General features: G+C 37.9%; 1 long non-coding RNA gene across 1 annotated transcript; it reads left to right on the top strand.

The window, feature by feature from the left end:
* Nucleotides 1-310: 310 nt before the first annotated feature.
* On the top strand, nt 311-20,123 carry LOC120881976. The gene is made up of 3 exons (XR_005725400.1): nt 311-392; nt 1,010-1,121; nt 20,001-20,123. It is a non-coding gene; the product is annotated as an uncharacterized LOC120881976 (long non-coding RNA).
* The last annotated feature ends 922 nt before the right edge of the window (nt 20,124-21,045 follow it).

The raw sequence follows: 21,045 nt of genomic DNA, 5'->3' as shown, positions 1-21,045 counted from the left end.
ATGACTATTTCAGTTGTCCACACTTGCTGCGCACGCAGGATATCAGGGAGGCTGTTTTTCTGCCCGCCTAGCTTTCGAAACCCACGGTAACTTCAAACCTGAAAGGAAAGAACGATCGTTTGCGTTCAAGGTCTAAAGAATTGGAATTTCCGGGTCTTTATTATATTTTATCCTTTTGACTCAAAGCTCAGATTAAACTCCTTACTCCGATCCAAACCCAAAAAGAAACAACTCTCTAAGGTACTTTATTCCTCAGAAAGCGGCGAATCGGCGCGCTGGGGAAGGAGAGGGCAGTGGTGTGCTTTGAGGAAGCGAGTGCCCCAGGCGGGAATTGGCCTGAGAGGAGCGGGAGGAGATTGTATTACGGCTTTGGAAGGCTCCCTCATGCGAAAGTAAGTCACAAGGCGGAGGCAACAGACTCAGCTGAAAATAAAGGCAGAAAGGGAAGCTAGAAAAGAAACCTGTAGGTAATGCAGATCACTGCCCGCAGGGTAATCGGTCCGCATCCCGCTCAGGGTTCCGGCCCCAGGACTTTTGCTCCCTTTGTTTACTGACCAACCTCCACATCTTGATCCCTGACCCAGACCCTGCAAGTCTTTAAAGTCAAGGCTTAAGTACCACCTGCTCTTTGAATCGCGGGCTAAGAGAATTAGACCAATTGACCTTTCAGGTCCAACTCTGAAAATCTGTGATTCTAACCTTCCCTAGCCACCTCACTTAGGCCACAGTGATTTTGCATTTTCGTTTATCTTTTTTTAAATTTAATTTTTATTTTATATTGGAACATAGTCTTTCCTAGTAAGCTCTCTCCGACCTTCACCCATGCCCAAATTAGCGTAAAATCAGGCACCTAGGAGGTGACTAGCAAATATTTGGTAACGATGATGAAGAAGGAGGGAGGAAATGCTCAGGAACTCAGGTCTGGAACTTTCAGGTTCAACGCCAGTCAGTGATATAGTTAGTCGCAGTGATAGAATTCTCAAGCAAATACTTTCCATTGCATTCACAGACTAATCAAACCCCCCGTGACTGGAAAATAACAGCTACATCATAGCTCAGGTACACGTGGGAAGAAAAAGCCTTTTCCAGGGAGAGCTACTTCATTTTGGAAGAAAGAATAGGTAGGTCCTACTGCCCTGGTCTGGTCCTAACTCCCTGACATCTTACTCTTGGTCTGTCGCTTCAAAAGCCCTTTCTCTACCCTTGTCTCCTTGAAGCTACTACCCTCTGTTTTTCTTCACCTCATCATCCCTTAAAAATATTTTTAAAATATTAAAGTAATATATGTTCACTAAAGAAAATTTGGAAAGTATAGAAAAGTAAAGCAAATCACCCACAATTCCTTCACACAACCACCTGTTAATATTTAGCTTATTTTTTCTAGTCTTTTTATTCTTTCTGCATAGACCACCCTCCCCACCAAGTTTTGCAGAAGTATGAGTAAATTAGAAAAGCCAAAGGTAGTGTGTAACCAAGAAAGGTAACTGTCTGGTTACCAAGATGCCTTGTTGAATGGCATTTACCTTGGTGCTTTCAACCATTATCTTGGTGCTTTCCAGGGTGGGCCTTTCCGTCTGGGAAACTTGATCTCAGTGTCCCTGAACAGGTCAGACTCAGGAGGCTGATCATGCCGATTACCTCATGAGAGACTGATGTGTTAAAATCGGGATCCTAATTGTTAATAGAACAGTGACAGTGCATATTAGCCTGACCACCACATTTCCTCCCTTTCATAATGTATAAGCCTCACTCCTTACAAGTGCTATTTTGTGTTATACAATAACCCTATGAATTAAATACTATGATTAACCTAGTTTTAGAGATGGAGAAACTAAGGCACATGAAGATTAATAATTAACAAGTCTGGTCTATGTTGGCTTCGCTGACTCTCCCTTTTCTGTGCTTCCATGGTTCACTGACATATTCTTCTAATCAATTTATAGTCAAGTCTTGCTTATCTGGAAGCCATGTTTCTAGAAGGTGATTTTTTCCATTTGATTCACTGTATGTTAAAAATATTTATTTATATACTTCATTTCATTAGCTCTTAGTGGTACCATGTGGGATCTAGCTCCCTGACCAGGGATCAAACCCAGTCCCTCTGTATTTAGAGTGCAGAGTCTTAGCCACTGGACCACCAGGGAAATCCTTATAGTTTAATGCTTGAAAAACATTTATTTTCAAGTTCCTGGGAATATTTTATTGTTGCTCCCTTATATTACCTGAAAGTTTTAATCATACTAATTTTCAAAAATCCAAACTTTTTTCAACTTCACATTTTATAAATGTTTTCCATTTTATGTTAATTGTCTACTTTAAGCTTCCCTCTGGTAGATGTTCCAATTTGCTTATTCTCTTATTATTAATAATAAACCTTTTGTTATTAAATTTCTTGAAAAAAGTAGTTCACACACTGCCTTCTTTCTATTGTTTCCCATTCACTCTCTTTAAATTTTTAAAAAAATATAAACACACTCTTTATGAAAAAAATTTAAATATTACAGATAAGGTTCCCCATGTTTATCACCCATAATCACAGTCCTCTTTATCTCCCTCCTCGAAGGTAACCACTGTTATAGGTTTGGTTTGTATCATTTCAGATTTTTCCCTATGGATTTACACACACACACACACGCACAGGAATGCATATAAAATATTATTTTTGGTGTATTCTTTTAATACAGTATAGTATTGTACATACTGTTTTGCAGAATACCTTATTCATCCAAAGTTATGTCATGAATATCTAGTTATGTTATTACATAGAGCTCTATTTCATATACCGTGGTTTATGTAGGCCTTCCTCTGTTGATGAACATTCAGTTTGCTTCCAGGTTAGAGTTCTTGAAAACAATACTTCAGTGAACATACATATATGTCTTCTTGTGAATGCATGCAGGTGTTTTGGAAATAGGCATTTAAAATTCTGATATAACCAAAAAGCAATTTAAATGATCTGCATCTACCAGTAGTATATGAAAGCCTCCATTTCCCCCATCCTCACCAATATAAGATATTATTAAATTTTAATTTTGGGCAATCAGATGGATGTAAAATGGTATCTTACCTTAGGTCCAATTTATCTGAATAGCAATGTCATTGAACATCTTTTTATGCTTATTTAATTTATGTGATATTATGTTTATTTTATTTCATCTGGATAATAACTATTCATATACTTGGCCATTTCTCTATTTGTGCTGTTTTGTAAAAAACTGCATATTCTGTATTTTAACTTAAAAAAAGAAATCCGAAAGAGATAAGGCACATGTATTCCCATAAGTGGTATTCTGTTAACATTATTTATGGTATCTTTTTATTCATATAGCTTTTAGTTTTAATGAAGTCAAATTTATGAGTCTTCCTTTTTGTCTTAAAATATTGGCCCAACAAAAGATATGTTTACCCAGAACTTGTGAATGAGACCTTTATTTGGATAAAGGGCCTTTGCAGATGTATTTAACGATCTGGAGATGAGATCATGCTCAAATTTCCTACTGAGCATTAAATCCAATGACACGTGTCCTTCTAAGAAAAGAAGACACATAGGGAGGAGAAGGCCTTGTGAAGACAGAGGCAGAGATGGAAATGATGCGTTTACAAACCAAGGATTACCAAGGATTTCTAGTGACCGCAAGAAGCCAGGAGGGAAGCATAGACCAGTTCCTCCTTCAGAGCTTCCAGAATAAACCAACCTTGCTGAGATCTTGATATTGGATTTCTGACTTCCAAACAAGGAGAATAAATTGCTGTTGTTTTAAACCACCCATTTGTGGTAATTTGTTATGCCAGAACTAAAAAACTGATAAAACTTTCCTGCCCTCAAGATCATCAACACATTATTGTTTTTTGTAGTACCTAATTGTATTGTAATTTTTGTAGTTATTTTGCTTTTGATCCATAGCTCTCTTAATTCCTCTATAATTTATTTTTACAAATGGGTTCAGATTGAAATTTTATAATGTTTTCCTAAATGTTAGTGCCAAGTGCACTAATACTACTTAATGAGTATTCCTTTCTCATTGAGTTGAAAGGCTATGTCAAGTACCCAAGAGTCTGTTTCTGGATCACTAGTCTGTTCATTAATCTATTTCTCTATTCCTTCACCAGTGTTGAATGCCTTGGCTATCCCTGAGCTTTAGTCTTTCCTAAGAACTCTAGATTAACTGGTCAGGTTCTAAGAAAAATCCTGACTTATTGAGATTGTACTGAATTTATGATTCATTTGGGGAGCATGAATATATTGAGAATATTTAGCTTTCATGTCTACAAACAATGCATATTTATTCAGACCTTTTCTTTCTTTCAGTAAACTTTATAGTTTTCTCCATGAAAGACTTGTACTTTTTTGTAACCTTATTTTTCAGTAGTTTATAGTTTTTGTTGCTATTAAGATTTTTGCCTATTATATTTTAAAAGTTATTATCATATATAGGAAAATGATTTTGTATGTTTACCTTAAATCTACTTTCTATCTTAGCTTATTCTGTGTACTGGTTTAAAGGTTATGTTTATGGATTTTCTAAATACAAAGTCATATATTTTGCAAATAGTAACAGTTGTGAATTTATCTTTCAAATCTTTATAACTCTTATGGTGGAGATTGTTGTTGTTAAGTCACCGAGTCATGTCTGACTCTTTGCAACCCCATGAACTGCAGCATGTCAGGCTTCCCTGTCCTTCATCAACTCCTAGAGTTTTCTCAAACTCATGTCCATTGAGTCAGTGATGCCATCCAACCATCTCATCCTCTGTCATTCCCTTCTCCTCCTGCCTTCAATCTTCCCCAGCATCAGGGTCTTTTCCAATGAGTCCATTCTTCCCATCAGGTGGCCTAAGTATTGGAGCTTCAGTGTCAGTCCTTCCAGTGAATATTCAGGGTTGATTTCCTTGAGGATTGACTGGTTTGATCTCTTTGCAGTCCAAGGGACTCTCAAGAGTCTTCTCCAGCACCACAGTTCAAAGGCACCAATTCTTCAGCACTCAGCCTCTTTTATTCTCCAGTTCTTACATTGGTACATGACTACTGGAAAAACCAGAGCTTTGACTATACGGACCTTTGTAGGCAAAGTAATGTCTTTGTTTTCAATGTGCTGTCTAGGTTTGTCATTTATTTTCTTCCAAGAAGCAAATATCTTTTAATTTCATGGCTATAGTCACCATCTGCAGTGATTTTGGAGCCCAAGAAAATTAAGTCTGTCACTGTTTCCATTGTTTCTCCATCTATTTGCCATAAAGTGATGAGACCGGATGCCATGATGTTAGTTTTCTGAATATTGAGTTTTAAGCCAGCTATTTCACTCTCCTCTTTCACTTTCATCAAGAGGCTCTTTAATTCCTCTTCACTTTCTGCCATAAGGGTGGTATCATCTGCATATCTGAGGTGATTGATATTTCTCCCGGCAATCTTGATTCCAGCTTGTGTTTCATCCAGCCCGAAATTTTGCATGATGTACTCTGCATATAAGGTAAATAAGCAGGGTGACAATATCCAACCTTAATGTACTCCTTTCCCAATTTTGAACCAGCCCATTTTTTTCATGTCTGGTTCTACCTGTTGCTTCTTGACCTGCATACAGATTTCTCAGGAGGCAGGTCAGGTGGTCTGGTATTCCCATCTCTTTCAGAATTTTCCACAGTTTCTTGTGATCCACTCAGTCAAAGGCTTTAGTATAGTCAATGAAACAGAAGATTTATTTTTTTAATTCTCTAGCTTTTTCTATGATCCAACAGATGTTGGCAATTTGGCCTCTGGTTCCTCTGTCTTTTCTAAATCCAGCTTGTACATCTGGAAGTTCTCAGTTCACATACTGTTGAAGCCTAGCTTGAAGGATTTTGAGCATTACTTTGCTAGCATGTGAAATGAGTGCAGTTGTGTGGTAGTTTGAGCATTCTTTGGCATTGCCTTTCTTTGGGATTGGAATGAAAACTGACCTTTTCCAGTCCTGTGGCCACCACTGAGTTTTCCAAACTTACTGGCATATTGAGTGCAGCACTTTCACAACATCATCTTTTAGGATTTGAAATAGCTCACCTGAAATTCCATCACCTCTGCTAGCTTTGTTCATAGTGATGCTTTCTAAGGCCCACTTGACTTCACATTCCAGGATGTCTGGCTTTAGGTGAGTGATCACACCATTGCAGTTATCCAGGTCATTAAGATCTTTTTTGTATAGTTCTGTATTCTTGCCACCTCTTCTTAATCTCCTCTGCTTCTGTTAGGTCTATACCATTTCTGTCCTTTATTGAGCCCATCTTTCCATGAAATGTTCCCTTGGTATCTCTAATTTTCTTGAAGAAATCTCTAGTCTTTCTCATTCTATTGTTTTCCTCTATTTCTTTGCATTGTTCATTGAAAAAGGCTTTCTTATCTCTCCTTGCTGTTCTCTGGAATGCTGTATTCAGATGGGTATATCTTTCCTTTTCTCCTTTGCCTTTTGATTCTATTCTTTTCTCAGCTATTTGTAAGGCCTCCACAGACAACCATTTTGACTTTCTTTTTCTTGGGTATAGTTTTGATCACTGCCTCATGTACAATGTTACAGACCTCTGGTGGTGGTGGTGGTTCATCTTTCAGTGTCATAATTTTTTGCTTTGCCTTTTCATTCTGTTCATGGAGTTATCAAGGCAAGAATGCTGATGTGGTTTGCCATTCCCTTCTCTAGTGGATCACATTTTGTTAGAACACCATAACCTGTCCATCTTGGGTAGCCTTACATGGCATGGTTCATAGTTTCATTGAATTAGACAAGGTTGTGGTTCATGTGATCAGTTTGTTTAGTTTTCTGATTGTGGCTTTCATTCTGTCTGCCTTCTGATAGAGGAGCTTAAGAGGCTTGTGGAAGCTTCATAATGGGAGGGATTGGCTGTTGAGAAAATTGGGTCTTGTTCTGGTTGACAAGGCCATGCTCAGTAAGTCTTTAATCCAATTTTTTGCTGGTGGGTGGGGCTGTGTTCCCTCCCTATAGTATGGCCTGAGGCTAAACTATGGTGGGGTAATGGCACTAATGGCAACCTCCTTCCAAAGGACTTATTCCAGCATGCTGCAGCTCCCAGGACTGTTGTAGTCAGTGCCCCTGACTCCATGGCAGGCCACTGTTGACCCATCCCTCTGCTGGAGACTCCTGGACACTCATGGGCAAGTCTGTCTCAGTCTCTTGTGGGGTCACTGCTCCTTTCTCCTGGGTCCTGGTGCACCCAAGGTTTTATTTGTGCCCTCCAAGAGTCTCTGTTTCCTCAGTCCTGTGAAAGTTTTGTAATCAAATCCCGCTGACTTCAAAGTCAGATTCCCTGGGGATACTCAGTCCCTTTGTCTGATCCCCAGATTGGGAAGTCTGTTGTGGGGCCTAGAATTTTAACAAAAGCATGAGAACTTCTTTTGTATAATTGTTCTCCACTTTATGTATCGCCCACCCAGTGGCTCTGTAGTGGAGCTAATGGCGACTTCCTTCAAGAGGCCTTATTAGGGCTTAGTAGTGGGGATGGTGGTTATCATTTCTTGTTCCCGACTTTAATGGACTGATTCTAATATTTCACCATTAAGTATATCTGCAGTAGGTTTCTGGAAGATACGATTTATCTCTTTAAAATAATTTCTCTCTTTGGTTTCCTAGAATTTTATCATTAATATTCTTATGAATGAAAGTTGGATTTCATTGGCTGCTTTTCCTGCATGTATTGAAAAAGTTATGTAGTTTATTCCTCTACTTGGTTGATGTGTGAATTACATCAATAGATTTCCTTTTGGTGATCCATATTTTTATTCATAAGGTAAACCACAGTTTGTCATGACAAACTATTCTTATAATATGCACTAGATTCAATTTACTAATGTATTTCTAGGATTTCTGCACTTTTGTTTTTAAATTATATCAGCCTATAATCTTTTATTTTTATAGTGTTCTTGTTTGGTTTCAGCAACCAGATTTTGCTTGTTTGTGAAATGAATTTGGTAATTTCCCACCTTTCCTGTTCTCTAAAACTGTTTATGTGAAAGAAAAGCATGTGTTCCTTGAAGTCTTGGTAGAACTCATCTGGCAGAACTTGGTGACTTGGTGACTTTTGGAAACAGGTAGATTTCTGAAAAGATTTCAATTTCTTCTTCAGTCAGTGTTGATAATTAATACTTTCCTAGAAGCTTGCCAATTTAATCCAAGTCAGGGTTTCTCTTGGCACTGTTGACATTTGGGGCTGGATGATTCTTGGTTGTGGGGGCTGTCTTCTACATTTTGTATGTTTAGCAGCATTCCTGGCCTTTAGATGTCAGTAGTGCTCCCCCTGCCCAACACCCCTGCCTCACATCACCGCCTAGGTTGTGACAACCACTCTACAGATATTGCCAAGTATCTTTTGGGAGTCAAACCTTATTAGTAGAAAGTTGTGTGAAACTTTGCTTTTGACTTTTTAGTCTTCTAAATCTGAATCATTAACTACCTTTGCACTCCTGATTTACTTTATTTGTGTCTTCTCTCTTTTTTATATAATGAGTAGGCCCAGAAGTTTGTCCATTTTATTATTCTTTCCCAGAGTCAGCTCTTAGCTTTATTGATTGATTATATCTTTAATTTTGTATACCTCTGTGACCTAATGGACAAAATTTTAAAGCATTTTATTACAAAAAAGGAATGTATAATACAATAAAACCCACCGCCTGTATTCAACAATTATCAACTAATAGTTAATCTTGTTTCTGTCACATATACTCCCATCTTCTCTTTCTCTCATAATATTCTGAAGCAAATCTCAGATTCATATACTTTCTTCCATAAATATTATATACTTGTAAAAGATATGAAGGCTTTATTCAAAATAACCACAGTGCCATTATTATACTTAAAATTACAACTCCTTAATATCGTCAAATATCCTTTCTTTCTTCAAATTCTCAACTGTTTCATAAATGTGTGTGTGTGTGTGTGAGACAGAGAGAGAGAGAGAGAGAGAGGGAGGGAGGGAGAGAGAAAATTAATCAGGATCCAAATAAGGTCCATGCATTGCATTTGGTTTATGTGTCTCTTAGGTGTTTGATTCTCTTTTAAGCACATAGGTTTTTCCCTCTTATCTCTCCTTTTTCCCTGTGATTTGTTGAAGAAACCTAGTTGTCTTGTAGAGTTTCTCTACATGATTACATTCCCATGGTGTTTTTAAAATATATTCTCTGTCTTCTGTATTTCCTACAGATTAGTGCTTCACTCTAGAGGTTAATCAGATTTAAGTTCAGTTTTCTTGGCTAGACCTCTCACATGGAGTTCTCCCATCAGGAGACACATAATGTTTGGCTGTCTCTCTATGGTTAAATCCATTTATTCATTAAGAGTTGCAAAATAGAGATATTCTATCATTCCATATTCATTTATTAGCTGAAATTCTTTTATAAAAAGAAACTTCCCCTCATCTACTATTTGGTGACTAGTGTTACAGTTTGAATAGGAGAGGCAGGATAAATACCTTTATTTATCAGCTTTCAGAATAAATAGTTTATTATTTATCATTTTTCAAATGTGACCTTTTTTTTCATATTATCATAAACATATGGATTTAAATGGGCTTCCCAGTTGGCTCAGGGGTAAAGAATCTGCCTGCCAGTGCAGGAGATGCAGGTTCAGTTCCTGGTCTGGGAAGATCCCCTGGAGAAGGAAATGGCAACCCACTGCAGTATTCTTGCCTGGGAAATCCCATGGACAGAGGGGCCTGGTGGGCCACAGTCCATGGGATCACAAAGAGTGAGACACAACTTAGTGAGTGAACAACAATAACATGGATTAAAACACTTGATATATTTTAATCCATTACAGTTATTCTCCTTACTGATGCTAAGATTGTCCCATCTTTAGTTCCCATGTCCTTTTGACACAACCCTAGTGGTCTGTGATAACCTCCTTCTTTTCTGAGAATTCAAGGTATTGGAGGTTCTACTTGTATATTTCCTTTCTCAAACTAGAAATCAACCATTCTTTTCAGAAGTCTTGTTCTTTTTGATGTGCAACAGTATCTGGAAATAAAAATATGGGCCCTGGACATTATGATCCTTCAAATTTAAATTCAGAACTAGAGGATTTTTACTGCTCCTCAATAATCTATATCTCCCTTCTCCCACAATAAATATCTTCATTCTCAAAACAATAATATAATAATTTATTTGCTTTATTCTACAGTATACAGGTCACAGTTTCAGAATAACAATACCAGTACCATACCACCAAAAATACAATTGCTTACAAAGAGTTTTTGACTCTTTTGTAGATATTTTTGTCTTTATCTTAAGATATATCTTGTTAAGGATATACATTAATGTTCCTGTGTTTTAAAGTCCCTTTCTATTATTATGTCACCATTTGGATACACAGATTCATTTGTTTCATTTTGCTTTTGATTTTTAGGGGCTGCTTTTTTCTAAGAAAAAATAATTTAGCAATTTTCTAACATATTTACATGGTTTCAAAGTCAAATCTATGAAACAGAGTAGTATACTCAAAGAAGTCTAGTTTTAATCCCTGTGTCTTTATGCTATCCCTTTCTACTCCTTTTGGGTGAACAATTTCTTTATTTTATGGTTTATCTTTCCCTTTTATATGAAGAAGTATATATATAGGTATTTCTGTCTCTTCCTTTCTTATGTGGGTGGTATCATATTATGCATACATTTTTCCATCTTGCTTTTTTTAAAAAAGGAATATTATTTCTTGTAGATCACTCCATCAGAATATACAGAGATATTCTTAGTTCTTTTTCAAGCTTTGTAGTACAGTACTTCATTTTGTAAGTGTACCAGCCCTCTATTGATGGACCATTTGGATTGTTTCTAGTCTTTTCATATTGTAAATAATGCTGCAAGAAATAGCCTTGTGTGTGTCTCATTCACTTTGAAAACCTGATTTTTAATTGGTTAATTATACCTGTTTAAATGTATTATGATTGTCATATGTGCAGAGTTGTTTCCACCATTTTGTTTTGTATTTTCTTTTTGCCACTTTTTTTTTTTTTACTGTTTTCCTACTATTGGATTGATAACTCTTTTTGTATTCCTTTTTGTTTCCTGTGATGGCTTAGAAACTATTGTATGTGTATATATTCTTTTAGTAGCTGCCTTTAATTTTAAAAATTTTATTTATTTTTGGCTGTGCTTGGTCTTTGTTGCTGTGCATGGGCTTTCTCTGGTAGTGGCAAGTCGGAGCTACTCTTTGCTGTGGTACACAGGCTTCTCATTGTGGTGGCTTCTCTTGTTGAAGAGCATGGGCCCTAGGGCATACAAGCTTTCAGCAGTTGTGGTATATGGGCTTAGTTGCCTTGAAGCATGTGGTATCTTCCCAGAACAGGGGTCTAACTAGTGTACCCTGCATTAGCAGGCAGATTATTAACCCCTGGACCACCAGCGAAGTCCCTGCTCTTAATTTTTCATGTGTACATTTAACTATAAAATGTTTTAACATATCCAAAATAATTTGGTATTTCTGTTCTTTGAAACATGACAAAGTTTATAGCTTGCTTTGCTGACCCAGTGAAGAAACTTTTTTTTTCATCTTGTTATTATTATCTGGAATTTTATATTTATCTGTAATTGTAGTTTGCCATTTCTTGAATAAGTAATGCACTCGTATGATTCAAAACCCAAACAACAATAAGTGAAAATTCTTGATCCTACCTCTCTCCTATCTTTTCCATTCATCCTATTTCCCCAGTCAGTTAATCTCAATAGATATATATTTTCCAGAGTTTCTCTATGTAACTATGAATATATACTCTTATTTTATCTCCTTCTTACATAGTATAGCATACTACATATTCTGTTTGGCACCTTTATTTTCTTCACTTATCTTGAATATCTTTCCATATCAGTGCACACAGATCTTCCTCATTCTTTTGTATGTCATAATATCCCCTTGTGAGATTGATCCTTAACTTATTTAATCAGTACCCTGTTGATAGATACTTGGATTGTTTCCAATCTTTTGCTATTATAAAAAGATGAAATTAATGATCTTGTACATATTTTATTTTATATATATTCAGGTATATTGGTAAACACTGAGAAGTTGGATTGCTGATTCAATGAAAAATGTACTTTTTGTTTCAATAGATGTAGACAAATAGCCTTTTATTAGGGCAGTATCACTTTGCATTCCCATAAGAAATGTATGAGAGTGTATAATTTCCCACACGTTGCTAATAATGTGTGTTCCCAATTGTGAGGGTGATTACAAATCTTAGTAATTATATTTTGCATTTCTTATATAAGACAGGACAAGAATCTTTGATGGCTATTTATATTTTCTTTCCTGTTATATGTCTGTTAATGAATTTTCCCCATGTTCTATTGGGTTGTTGGTGTTTTATCAGATGCAAGGGTATCTTCTATGGCATTTAGATCTTGAATCATAGAAAGGCTTTCCTTGAAACTCCAAAGTTATAAAGAGATTCTCCCAAGTTTTCTTCTAGTGCTCTTTTATTATTTAACTTTTTAGGTTCAAATCATTTTTTCATTTGCAGTTTGCCCTGGTGTACACTGTTAAGTATAAAACTATTTTACTTTTTCAGATGGCTACCTGATGGTCCCAACCATTAATTATTAATATATAGTCTATCTTTTCTATACTAATTTAACATATCATTTTTATCAGATCCTAAATTTCAATATTTCTTTGTTTCTACTTATGAACTGTCTGTTTGTCACTTATAATCCTAAGGGATTTGATTTAGGTCATACCTGAGTGGTCTACTGGTTTAAATTGAAGAAAATAGAGAAAACCACTAGACCACTCAGGTATGACCTAAATCAAATCCCTTACGATTATATAGTGGAAGAGACAAATAGATTCAAGAGATTAGATCTGATAGACAGAATCACTGAAGAACTATGGAGAGAGGTTTGTAACGTTGTACAGGAGGTGGTGATCAAAACCATCTCCAAGAAAAAGAAATGCAAAAAGGTAAAATGATTGTCTGAGGAGGCCTTACAAATAGCTGAGAATGGAAGAGAAGCAAAAGGCAAAGGAGAAAAGGAAAGCTATACCCATCCAGATGCAGAGTTCCAAAGAGTAGCGAGGAGAGATAAGAAAGCCTTCCAAAGTGATCAGTGCAAAGAAATAGAGGAAAACAATAGAATGGGAAAGACTAGAGATCTCTTCAAGAAAATTAAAGATACCAAGGGAACATTTCACGTAAAGATGTGCCCAATAAAGGACAGAAATGATATGGTCCTAACAGAAGCAGAGATTAAGAGGTGGCAAGAATACACAGAAGAATTATACAAAAAGATCTTCATGACCCAGATAACCATGATGGTGCGATCACTTACCTAGAGCCAGGTCAAGTGGGCCTTAGGAAGCATCACGATGAACAAAGCTAGTGGAGGTGATGGAATTTCAGCGAAGCTATTTTAAATCCTAAAAGATGATGCTGCAAAAGTGCTGCACTCAATATGCCAGCAAATATGGAAAACTCAAAAGTGGCCACAGGACTGGAAAAGGTCAGTTTTCATTCCAATCCCAAAGAAAGGCAAAGCTAAAGAATATTCAAACTACTGCACAATTGCACTCATTTCACATGCTAGTAATGCTCAAAATTCTCCAAGTCAGAGTTCAACAGTTTGTGAACTGAGAACTTCCAGATGTTCAAGCTGGATTTAGAAAAGGCAAAAGAACCAGAGATCAAATTGCCAATATACATTGGATTATAGAGAAAGGAAGAGAATTCCAGAAAAACATCTACTTCTGCTTCATTGACTATGCTCAAGTCTTTGACTTTGTGGCTCACAACAAACTGTGGAAAATTCTTCAAGAGAGGGGAATACCAGACCACCTTACATATCTCCAGATAAATCTGTATGCAGGTCAAGAAGCAGCAGTTAGAACTGAACGTGGAACAACGAACTGGTTCCAAATTGAGAAAGGAGTACGTCAAGACTGTATATTGTCACCCTGCCTATTTAACTTCTATGCAGAGTACATCAAGTGAAATGTCAGGCTGGATGAAGCACAGGCTGGAATCAAGATTGCAAGGAGAAATATAATAACCTCAGATATGCAGATGTCACCATCCTTATGGCAGGAAGTGAAGAGGAACTAAACAGCCTCTTGATGAAAGTGAAAGAGGAGAGGGAAAAAACCTACTTAAAACTCAACATCCAAACAACTAAGATCATGGCATTTGGTTCCATCACTTCGTGGCAAATAGATGGAGAAACAGTGGAAACAGTGACAGACTTTATTTTCTTGGGCTCCAATATCACTGCAGATGATGACTGCAGCCATGAAATTTAAAGACGCTTGCTCCTTGGAAGAAAAGCTATAACCAACCTAGACAGTTTTTTTAAAAGTACAGACACTACTTTGCCAACAAGGTCCATATAGTCAAAGCTCTGGTTTTTCCAATAGTCTTGTATGGATGTGAGATTTGGACTATAAAGAAAGCTGAGCGCCGAAGAATTGATGCTTTTGAACTTTGGTGGTGGAGAAGACTCTTGAGAGTCCCTTGGACTGCAAGGAGATCAAACCAGTCAATCCTAAAGGAAATCAATCCTGAATAATCATTGGAAAGACTGATGCTGAAGCTGAAGATCCAATCCTTTGGCCACCTGATGCAAAAAACTCATTCATTAGAAAAGACCCTGATGCTGGGAAAGATAAAGGCAGGACAGAGGATGAGGTGATTGGATGGCATCACCAAAACGATGGACGTGAGTCTGAGCAAGCTCTGGGAGTTGGTGATGGACAGGGAAGCCTGGTGTGCTGCAGACCACGGGATCACCAAGGGTCAGACATGACTGAGTGACTGAACTGAACTGATGAACTTTCTGCTTTTAAATTGGTCTGTATGTCTATTTATGTGGCAGTACCGTTTGTTTATAACTATTGAAAGTTTAAAATATTTTAATATCTGGTAAGACGAATGATGCTAAAGCTGAAACTCCAGTACTTTGGCCACCACATGCAAAAAGTTGACTCATTGGAAAAGACTCTGATGCTGGGAGGGATTGGGGGCAGGAGGAAAAGGGGACAACAGAGGATGAGATGGCTGGATGGCATCACCGACTCGATGGACGTGAGTTTGGGTGAACTCTGAGAGATGGTGATGGACAGGGAGACCTGGGGTTGCAAAGAGTCGGACACGACTGAGTGACTGAACTGAACTGAACTGAAAACTAACTCTCACTATTCTTCTTTATTAGAATTTCCTGCTTATTTTTGCTTACTTATTTTTCCATATGAACTTATTTTATTTTTATTTTGACTGCACTGGGTCTTTGTTGCTACACATAGACTTTCACTAGTTGAAACGATCAGGGGCTAATGTTCATGGTGGTGTGAAGGTTTCTCATTGCAGTGGCTTCCCTTGTTGTGGAGCTTCAGCTCTAGGCTTGCAGGCTTCAGTAGTTATCGTGCGTGGGCTCAGCAGTTGTGATGCATGGCTTAGTTGCCCCACAGCATATGATATCTTCCTCCATGAGAGATCGAACCCCTGTCCCCTCCATTGGCAGGTAGATTCTTAACCACTGAACTACCAGGGAAGTCCTCCATATGAAGTTATAATTAGATTGCCTAATTAAACAGTTAACTGTCTATATTTTTATTGGGATGATGTTAAATTTACAAATTACTACTTTGTACAGAGTTGCAATAAAATTCAGAGACATGGGTAAATACTCATAATAATTACATTACAATACATGATGTGTTCAATATTTATTCCCTATTGGCAATACACAGCTCAATGCACTGTGCAAAATTGCTGTGGACACAGTGCAATTGGAACCTATGCAGCAATCTTTGCACAGTGGATCTTTGATGCATTTCCTCTGATGTTTCACATCTTTGATTTTCACTGAATAAGCTTGGGCCTTTAGCACGTCTCAGCAAAAGGTAATCAAGAGGGTTCAATCTGTAAAATATATGTATATGAAATATGCTATACAGTAAGCCCTCTACATATGAACCTTCAAATTGCAAATTTTCAAAGATGCTAACATGCCTTCACATGTCCAATCACCATAAGTTGGTTCAGGTGCCTGGTGTACATTGTCACAACATCTTCTACCAGTGGTTGTGCTTTTGTGTACTTTACTGTGCAGCACTGTTTAGAGTACTGTGTGCTCAGTTGCTCAGTCATGTCTGATTCTTTTCCTGTGTAGGGTATAGTAGTATAGTATCTTTAGTTCAGGCCCAGGATGTCCAGAAGCAAGTGTGAAAGCAGTGGTGATGTAGCTGGTACTGCTAAGAAGTGCCAAGCAATGGAAATAAGTGAAAATAACTGAAAGAGGGGACCGAGGCAAAAAGATGATAGACATCGCTCATTCTTATAACATGAATTGTTCAACCATCAGCATGATTCTAAAGAACAAGGACCAGATCATGGAACATTTGAAGTCTGCTATGCCAATAACGTCGACATTAATATTGAAGAAGCATGAGAAAGTGATAGAGGAGATGGAGAAATTTCTCAGTGTGTGGATGCAGGATCAGCATCAGTGTTAAGTCCTGGTCAGCTTAATGCTGATTCAAGAGAAAGCTAAAAGCCTTTATGAAGACTTGAAGAAGAAACAGTGAAGAATCAGAGGGCTGGTTTCATTGGTTCAAGGCCAGAGTCAGCCTTCATAACATAAAAGTAAGTGGTGAGGCAGTGAATGCAGATATGGTAGCTGCCCTGGAATTTCCTGAAACACTGAGAAATTATTTATGAAGGTGCATATTTCCTCAAGCAGTTTGTTTAAAATTAATTAATTTTAATTGGAAGATAATTATTTTACAATATTGTGATGATTTTTGCCATACAGCAACATGAATTGGCCATAAGTATATATGTGTCACCTACATCCTGAACCCCCCTCCAACTGCCTTCCCCACCCTATCCCTCTAGGTTGTCACAGAGCACCAGCTTTGGGTGCCCTGCTTCAGGCATTGAACTCGCACTGGTCCTCTATTTTACATATGGTAATGCACATGTTTCAATGCTATTCGCTCAAATCATCCCACCCTTGCCTTATCCTACTGAGTCCAAAAGTCTGTTCTTTATGTCTGTGTCTCCTTTGCTGTCCTTCCTGTAGGATCATCAGTACTATCTTTCTAAATTCCATGTGTATTTGTTAATATACAGTATTTGTCTTTCTGACTTACTTCACTCTGTATAATAGGCTCCAGGTTCATCCAGTTTATTAGAACTGACTCAAATGCATTCCTTTTTATAAGCTAAGTAATATTCCATTGTGTATATGTACCACAACTTCCTTATCCATTCATCTGTCAGTCAGTGGACATCTAGGTTGCTTCCATGTCCTCAGTTCAGTTCAGTCGCTCAGTCATGTCCAACTCTTTGTGACCCCATGAATTGCACCACACCAGGCCTCCCTGTCCATCACCAACTCCCGGAATTCACTCAAACTCACGTCCATCGAGTCAGTGATGCCATCCAGCCATCTCATCCTCTGTCGTCCCCTTCTCCTCCTGCCCCCAATCCCTCCCAGCATCAGGGTCTTTTCCAATGAGTCAACTTTTTGCATGTGGTGGCCAAAGTACTGGAGTTTCAGCTTTAGCATCATTCCTTCCAAAGAACACCCAGGACTGATCTCCTTCAGAATGGACTGGTTGGATCTCCTTGCAGTCCAAGGGACTCTCAAGAGTCTTCTCCAACACCACAGTTCAAAAGCATCCATTCTTCGGCACTCAGCTTTCTTCACAGTCCAACTCTCACATCCATACATGACCACTGGAAAAACCATAGCCTTGACTAGACGGACCTTTGTTGGCAAAGTAATGTCTCTGCTTTTAAATATGCTATCTAGGCTGGTCATAACTTTTCTTCCAAAGACTAAGCGTCTTTTAATTTCATGGCTGCAGTCACCATCTGCAGTGATTTTGGAGCCCAAAAAATAAAGTCTGACACTGTTTCCCCATCTATTTTCCATGAAGTGATGGGACCAGATGCCATGATCTTTGTTTTCTGAATGTTGAGCTTTAAGTCAACTTTTTCATTCTCCTCTTTCACTTTTATCAAGATATTGTAAATAGTGGTGCAGTGAACACTGGGGTACATGCATCTTTTTCAATTCTGGTTTCCTCAGGGTATAGGCCCAGCAGTGGGATTCTAAGCAGGTTTTTAATGTGGGTGAGACAAAACTGTACTGGAAGAGGATGCCAGATCAAAGTCATATCAGTAAGGAGGAAAAGTTGATGCCAGGCTGTTGTTTGGTGGCAATGCTTCTGGTGACATGAAGCTAAAGCCTCTCTTAGTTTATCATTCAGAGTACCCAAGAGCCCTTAAAAACATAGCCAAGGGCTCTCTTCCTGTTGTGTGGAAGAGTAACCTGAAAGCCTGGGTTACACAGGCCATTTTCCAGGACTGATTTTTCCACAACTTTATCCCACAGGTAGAGAAATATTGCGTGGAGAAGGACATCTCGTTCAACATTCTTTTTGCTGCACAACAGTGCTCTGGGCCATACCCCCATTCATGGGCAACTTTCATCCCAATGTCAAAGTAGTGCATCTGCCACCAAATACTATGTCACTCATCCAACCTATGGACCAGGGAGTCAGAGCAACTTTCAAGAAATATTATTTAGGTCACACTTTTCATCAGGCAGTAAAGGTGAATGACAAATCAGAAACAACCTTGAAACAATTTTTGAAGGACTATAACATATGCAAGGCTATTTTTGCTTGGTGTGAGATTATGGCCATCACCATGAATGGGGTTTGAAAGAATCTTTGTCCACATTCTTTTTTTTTATGATTTTTGTGGATTTGAGAAGGTGGATGAGGAATCCAAAGAGGGCTTCAGCAACTTAATGACTCTCAGTGAGAAGCTGAAGCTAAATCTGCAAGAAGATGACTTCATTGAACTCCTTGCTGTTCAACATGAGGAGCTTACTAATGAAGAATTGATCGAATTGAAGGCCCAGAGAAATGATAGAGAGAGACAAGAGGAAGAAGTAATTGAAGAAACAAAGAGATTCATGATACAGGAAATGGCAAGGGGATTTTCTTTACTTGAGGAGGCACTATTAGTTTTTGAGGCATAGGACCTGAACATAGAATGCACACAAATGTTGTAGCAGCTGTTCAGAATGCTATCCAGTGCTACTGTGTCATCTATGACAAGAAAACAAGAGCTACTACCCAGACATCACTGGATCATTTTTTTTCTTCAAGAGGGTAAATAGAATTGAAACCAGTAAGGAACCAGAACCTGTGGCATTAATGTCAGGTGTGTGTGAAATTGCAGCTTGCCCTCCATACCCTATTGCTGATGATCCTTTAGCTCTCTACCATCTCCCACCTCCTCTCCCTTCTCCAGTCAGTAGCTCTCCTTGCCTGTTCACATGGTGTCAGTCCATATATGTCAGCTGTTGTACTGTATTACTGTATAGTATGTGTACAATGCCAAAGGATACTGCACTGTAAGATTTAAAATGTTTTCTTTTTGTATCTGTTTTTTATGTGTTATTTGTGAGAAAAGTATAAACCTACTACAGAATGGTGCTATATAGCCAATTGTGTAGTTGGGTACCCAGGCTAAGCTTGTTGGACTTATGAACAAATTGGACTTATGAACACACTTTTGGAATGAACTCATCTGTATGTAAGGGACTTACTGTATATTATATGTAATGTTTTAAAATATTTATGTTTTCAGAAGAACTAGGAAAGTCAGAACTACCACAGATCAGAGGAAGCTAAAGAATCATGACAACTGAAAGTGCAACAAGGAACACCAGATTGGCTCCTAGAACAGAAAAGTGATATAAATGAAAAGCTGGTGAAATCCAAAGTCTAGGGTTTAGTAATAGTAATAGTAATGTATGAATGTCATTTTCTCAATTTTGATAGATGTGGTATAAAATGTTATCATTTTATGTGCTAATGATGTCTAATAGTTCTCTGTGCTATCTTTGAAACAGCTCTTCTGTGAATCTGAAATTATTCCAAGATAAAGTTTATATTTAAAATTCTGTCTCTAGATTTTATGGTTACTTTGTATTATAATTATGTGTTTATCTTCCTCTGTAGACTGCGAGAACTACTAGAGCCTGGGCCATTCAGCACTATTCCTGTGTTCATCAATAGTTATTGGGGACAACCTTAGGATGATGAAAATAAGCCAAGAAGACACTGAGAGGCTGTGGAAAAAATACCAAGTTGTTGTCTTTCTTACTTTACATTATATATTATTCAATTTAATGAACCAAATGTGTTGCTGATAAACATTTTTATTGTCTCTATCATCCATCCAGGAAGACTTAAAGAAAAAGATATTTGGGAAACCAGCTCTCAAAAGCTGAGAACCCCCTTCTTTTTCCACTTGCTCACCTTTACTCATTTTTAAAGTGCTCCTTCTCCTTGCCTCAAAATCTTTGGCACAGTAGCTTTGAAGAAGTGGGAGAACAGTGAGCTTGGGTTCTAGTCTACACTCTCACATCCTGGCTGTGTAAGCTTGGCTAAATTACTTAATCTCTATGAGCCTGCTTCTCCCCTAATTAACAAGATTAAATGAGAAAGTATATGTGATACAGTGTATAGGTCCAAGATACTAGGTAGCTTTCTGCACTTCTTTGTGTGTGATTTTTTTTTTTTACTGCCAAACTTACTCTTTGTCCAGTGTTCTCTCTGTGAATGGTTAGCCTAAACTACTTGTCCAGAACCTAAGTCCAGAACCTAGCCAGAACCTAAATCATCCTTGACTCATTCCTCTCTCTAATACCTCCTTCCTGAATTTTAAAATCACCACCAAGTCCTACTAATTCCTAATTATCTGCTCCATCCTCTCATTTTGATCCCACTGCCATTGTCTTAGTTTCTCCCTGGGCTATAGTAATAGCCCCTTAACTGATCTCCTTGCCTTCAGATTTGTTTTCCATTTTTCATACTGATTTCATATTGATTTTAAAAATGTTTGTCTGTGTTACTCCCCAATTTAAAATTATCCTGTCAATTCTTATAACCTTTAACATGAAAAGTGAATGTGAAGTCGCTCAGTCGTGTCCGACTCTTTGTGACCCCATGGACTGTAGCCCACCAGGCTCCTCCATCCATGGGATTCTCCAGGCAAGAATAC

This window comes from Oryx dammah, unplaced genomic scaffold (assembly GCF_014754425.2).
Source record: "Oryx dammah isolate SB20612 unplaced genomic scaffold, SCBI_Odam_1.1 HiC_scaffold_23, whole genome shotgun sequence".
In the NCBI taxonomy this organism is placed as follows: Eukaryota; Metazoa; Chordata; class Mammalia; order Artiodactyla; family Bovidae; genus Oryx; species Oryx dammah.
Note: the sequence above shows the minus strand (reverse complement) of the source record. Positions and strands in the feature narration are given on the sequence as shown.